General features: G+C 38.6%; 1 long non-coding RNA gene across 1 annotated transcript in view; it reads right to left on the reverse strand.

Moving 5' to 3' along the window:
- LOC129701932 (uncharacterized) overlaps nt 1-4334 on the reverse strand; it is a 33511-nt gene extending 29177 nt beyond the window's left edge. The window contains exons 1-2 of the long non-coding RNA XR_008724295.1: nt 3525-4334; nt 490-624 (exon numbers count right to left, since the gene is read on the reverse strand). This is a non-coding gene — a long non-coding RNA (uncharacterized LOC129701932). The remainder of the gene's footprint in view (nt 1-489; nt 625-3524) is intronic.
- Nucleotides 4335-6000: the final 1666 nt, after the last annotated feature.

Genomic DNA, 6000 nt, shown 5'->3' on the forward strand with positions numbered 1-6000 from the left:
ATGTCAAATGTAATTGCAGGTAATGTCAGATATGCTCAGCATACCTTGTTATGGTCAAGGGGAATCTGGTAATCTCCACACAGATCAAAAATCTGCACTGGCTTATTCAATTTCGAATAACATTTAACTAGCCGTTCAGAATTATCCCTTTACTCTTGATACCAAACAATTTTGAGATGTGCGATAGAATTTCAAAATCAACTTTTCTTTTGTTTGTTTTGCTAATGGCAAAAGTGAAGTTATTGATTCCTTGGAAAGCAGTCTGCCAGACGTGGGGAATTGCAGATGCATATACGCATGTTTTTTTTACAAGGAATATAAATTTAAAACTGCTTTATACATGCATATATGCCCAGACAGCCCAGTGAGGGAGAACATTATTGACACAGTGGTTATACTCTCAAGCCCCATAATAATTTTACATTTTTTTGATGGGATCACCTTTCTTTCATAGAAACTCTAGAAAATATAAAGTCTGTTTTAACTCACCTCATAGTTATTTGTCCGTTCTGGGAATCAATCAAGTGTGTCTTTGTTGCACTTTTCAATCACAAGTATATGCTTCCTTAGAAAGGGAGATTAGATCTGCACCCAATATCCCCCAAGTCCAGTTTCATCAGGATTCTACATAAATGCAGTAAGAAACAATCAAACCTTATAATAAAGATCACTGCAGTTTGCCTTCCAAATTGCTTACTGCCGACTTAACTTTTGGCTACAGAACAATATCTGGGTCCTTTGAAACACCATCACTTTTCACTCTCTCATCATTTAAAAATGCTCCTTTCCATTTTTTTCTACCAAAGTAGATAACCTCATGTACAGTGGCTTGCAAAAGTTTTCATACCCCTTGAACTTTTCCACATTTTGTCGCGTTACAACCACAAACGTAAATGTATTTTATTGGGATTTTATGTGACAGACCAACACAAAGTGGCGCATAATTGTGAAGTGGAAGGAAAATGATACATAGTTTTCAAATTTTTTTACAAATAAAAAACTGAAAAATGTGGTGTGCAAAAGTATTCAGCCCCCCTGAGTCAATACTTTGTAGAACCACCTTTCGCTGCAATTACAGCTGCAAGTCTTTTGGGGTATGTCTCTACCAGCTTTGCACATCTGGAGACTGAAATTTTTGCCCATTCTTCTTTGCAAAATAGCTAGCTCAAGCTCAGTCAGATTGGATGGAGAGCCTCTGTGAACAGCAATTTTCAAGTCTTGCCAGATTCTCAATTGGATTTAGGTCTGGACTTTGACTGGACCATTCTAACACATGAATATGCTTTGATCTAAACCATTCCATTGTAGCTCTGGCTGTATGTTTAGGGTCATTGTCCTACTCGAAGGTAAACCTCCGCCCCAGTCTCAAGTCTTTTGCAGACTCTAACAGGTTTTCTTCCAAGATTGCCCTGTATTTGGCTCGATCCATCTTCCCATCAACTCTGACCAGCTTCCCTGTCCCTGCTGAAGAAAAGCATCCCCACAGCATGATGCTGCCACCACCATGTTTCACAGTGGGGATGGTGTGTTCAGGGTGATGTGCAGTGTTAGTTTTCCGCCACACATAGCGTTATGCATTTAGGCCAAAAACTTCAATTTTGGTCTCATCTGACCAGAGCACCTTCCTCCACATGTTTGCTGTGTCCCTCACATGGCTTGTGGCAAACTGCAAACGGGACTTCTTATGGCTTTTTTTCAACAATAGCTTTCTTCTTGCTACTCTTCCATAAAGGCCCGATTTGTGGAGTGCACGATTAATAGTTGTCCTGTGGACAGATTCTCCCACCTGAGCTGTGGATCTCTGCAGCTCCTCCAGATTTACCATGTTACTTGGCTGCTTCTCTGATCAATGCTCTTCTTGCTCAGCCTGTCAGTTTAGGTGGACGGCCATGTCTTGGTAGGTTTGCAGTTGTGCCATACTCTTTCCATTTTCGCATGATGGATTGAACAGTGCTCCGTGAGATGTTCAAAGCTTGGGATATTTTTGTATAACCTAACCCTGCTTTAAACTTCTCCACAACTTTATCCCTGACCTGTCTTGTGTGTTCCTTGGGCTTCATGGTGCTGTTTGTTCACTTATGTTCTCTAACAAACCTCTGAGGCCTTCACAGAACAGCTGTATTTATACTGAGATTAGATTACACACAAGTGGACTCTATTTACTAATTAGGTGACTTCTGAAGGCAGTTGGTTGCACTGGATTTTATTTAGGGGTATCAGAGTAAAGGGGGCTGAATACTTTTGCACGCCACACTTTTCAGTTTTTTATTTGTAAAAAAATTTGAAAACCATGTATCATTTTCCTACCACTTCACAATTATGTGCCACTTTGTGTTGGTCTATCACATAAAATCCCAATAAAATACATTTACGTATGTGGTTGTAACGTGGCAAAATGTGGAAAAGTTCAAGGGGTATGAATACTTTTGCAAGCCACTATTTTCAATACTATATTCTATCTGCCCTGCCCTCACACAGTCACTGAACCTACTTATATCAACTTGAAACCTCCTTCTGTTCGCCTCACAATTCACACTGGCAGCCACCTATATATCTGTAGCTATTACCATTACTTTTTGGTCCAGTTACAAAAAAAGTAATAACGTACTTCAAAACTGTCCTTTGAAACTTTTCCCTCTCTTTACCTGTTCCTCCTCACTGAGTTTCTACTTTTGAGTGAAATGGGCATTAATCTTTGTCAGTGCAAAGTCTCCAGTCGATGAGGTAAAAAGTTTAAATTTAACCTTGTGTTTAGTTTTCCCTTTTCATTGGCCAAACATTAGCACACAGCCTGCTCAAAATATCCTTCAGGGAAAGAAATCTGTCATCCTTACCCAGTCCGGTGTATGTGAGATTGCAATGTGAGTGACTCTTGACTTCCCTCTGAAATGGGCTAGCAAACCATTCAGTTTGTAGACAATTAGAAAGGGGATATAAATGCTGACCTGGCCAGTGACCCCCAGATTCCATGAATGCATAAAAAATGGTGCAAAACAATTTCAAAAAGATATTCAAAATGATAGGGTTTTTTTGCAAACAAAACCAAAAACCTGCAACATCAAACGTCAACTGGTGAAGCATAAATTCCAAAATGCACGCAACATTTTGAATTCACAAAGTCAGGGTATTGTAAAAGCATCTGGGTAATTGCCTTGGTATTCTGTGGAATTCCTTACAAACACAGACACGGAAAGCAAAATCTCAGGAGAAAATTCTGCTCATTATTACAATATGGTCTGCTGAATAACAGGCTCAATAAGAAAACACTGCTAAAAATAGTAAGCCTTAAAAATCTTTTTTTTTCTGAATGGTTGTACTTACACTTATTTGATGCAGTCTAAATTAATTTAAAATGATACTAAATGGTTAATATTTTACTCTTTCCCCAACACTTGCGGCAGCTAGTGTCTTGCACGTAAGTCATCAGTTAAGAACAATAGCGTGTCACAGCTAATTGCAGTCAATGAAATCAGTTAATTTGAATCCAATTGAAATTTCCCGTGATAGAAACATCGATGACTTACTTTTGTCACAGCATGCTTCCTGAACAGCTGCCGCGTTCTGCACAATAACATCTTAAGTTTAGGCAAAGCTAATGAGGTGAGCAGAACAAACCATTGCCAAAGAAACCATGCCGGCGTAGTACAGTGGGCATCATTCTTCCCATTGTCCATCTGAAAAGGGCTTGTCACTTCCTGTCCTTCTCCCTATGTGGACAAAATTGGTCGACCCTCCCAGGTCTTAACCTCAACCAGCCGCCAGATGTCCAGCAGCTTCAGAGGCCTGAGCAAAGATGTGGTCACACAGATGATGAGGTCAAAAGTCAACACTTTTCAGGAGTTGCAGTTGAAAAGGAGTGACAAGCATTTTTTTCTTTGTTTTTCTTAATATATTTTCATTAGTATTAAACATTTCAGAGATCATTACTTTTATTTTTAAGCTCTCGCAGATTTAATTCCAGCATATCCAGTGCTGAAAATATTTCTTCAAAATTGATATTCTTGCTGTACCAGCTGAATTGTGTGGTAAACGCTACAAATGGTGCATTACGTTAATGTTTATTAACTTAGTGCTTTGTAGGCCATCATTTTGAAATACATTTACAACCACAAGCTTTCCAGATTGTATAGGAATGCTAACAATGGAGACAGAAAGAAATTGGGAGGCTCTTTGTGTGTTCTGCTTTGTGCTGCATGGAAGTGAAAATTTGATACTGAAAAAGAAATGTAAATACAGAATAATAATGTATAGGTAGAGGCACAGAATGAGAGTAGTTGTAAATTGTCTGTAGCAAACATGCAGAATCATAGTGCAGTCTTAATCCTGGTGCGAGTGCCCTGTAAATAAAAATAAAATTTACGTCTAAAGTAAACAAAAAAGTTGATAAATTGATCAGCATCATTATGTTAGGACTTAATATTTTCTCTCAGACATTAGTTAACTAACTGTGCATTTCAAACACTTCTGCTGTTTTTTTCAGAATACATACACCACCATTTGTTTTAGAAAATACTGATTAACATAATCAAGATATTCTCCTTCCCAAAGCACATAATCCCAAATGGGGATAGTAAAAATCTAGGAGGGCCAGTGTCATATTTCAGAATTGCTAATCATATTTTTCTACGCACGAAGGATTTTGGAACTGAGATGTGTTTAAGCATTGTGTTTGAAACAAAATGAATTGGCACAGGTTTTAAAAATCGACATTCACAGGCTGCAGACACGGAAGCCATCTGTTGAAACCAGATGGGCTACTATGTGAAATGGAAAAGCTTACAATCTAGTTTAAAAAATGGAGCACGGGAAACGATGGACATCAATTTAAGGGATAATATCCAAAGTCTGAGTGGAAATGGAGATTGTAAATTAGTGTAGTATGTTAGGACCCAGGAATCAATAATGTGTTTGATATTTGAGGATGGGAGTATAAGAAGTTGGTTTAAAAGCTATACAGGCAATACCAGATGAGAGGAGATCGACAGTCAAAACCAGCTACAGCCAAAAACAATTTCGCAGTTTGCTGGGAATAAGTCTCAAGGACAGAGATAGCCTGGAGAAGAAGCGAGAAAGAAGTGAAAGGTGCAAGCTCAGGGCTAGGGCAAAGGAACCTTGAGGAGGTTTAGCGTAATGAAGGAAGGTAAAGAACCAACAAGATAGATGACAGATGTTCTCAGTCTTAATTGCAAAAAAGGCCGTTACCTCTGTACTTGTTATTCGAGGTGAAGGTGAAGGGGCACTGGAACGTTTGTAACGGTTTGTCGAGTAGAAAGAATCACCTTACATTCCAGTACATTGTCATAGATACGATATATCGGTGTCATTTATTCAGACTCAACTGTTAGATATTTAATTTAAAGGTAGTGTTTCGTCAAAGGATACATTCAGAAGCTACAGAAAGACAGTGAAGATTTATTGACAAAGCTAATTTTGAATTATTTTCGATAGGAATATACTGGGGGTTAAATTGCCTACAGGGCACATGTGGGCAAATTAATAACACATTTTATATTGGAAAATTGATAACACACTCCTTGTCAAGGAGCCTTGGCATAATTGATATCAATAAGGATCAGTAAAAAGCACTGAAGCAGATAGATTTGTATTGGGCACAAAGGAACATATCTGTGTTTGTTGCATCACATCCTCTCGGCCTCAAACACTGTTGCAAGAATTCCTAATGGCAGAATCCTAGGCCCATTTATATTAGTGTTTGTTATTAATAATCATCATCCATTTTCTACCCTGGCTGCTCAGAGCAAATTAGGAAACTATAGGGAACTAACTCACACATTTTCCAGTCTTTGACACATCAGCAATCTTTGTCAGCTGAAATCCTGCAATTTCCTTGCTAAGAAAACTGGAACAAAGAATAGTAAGATTAAACGAGCTTACCAGTTTGAAGTTTGATCTTTATTTTATGAGGAGGAACGTTGAGGGAATACGTGAAGAAGCCCGCGTACGACGCATGCGTGTCATCCTTCAAAGCAGTGGTGTGAG

The sequence above is a fragment of the Leucoraja erinacea genome, chromosome 1, assembly GCF_028641065.1.
Source record: "Leucoraja erinacea ecotype New England chromosome 1, Leri_hhj_1, whole genome shotgun sequence".
NCBI lineage: Eukaryota > Metazoa > Chordata > Chondrichthyes > Rajiformes > Rajidae > Leucoraja > Leucoraja erinaceus.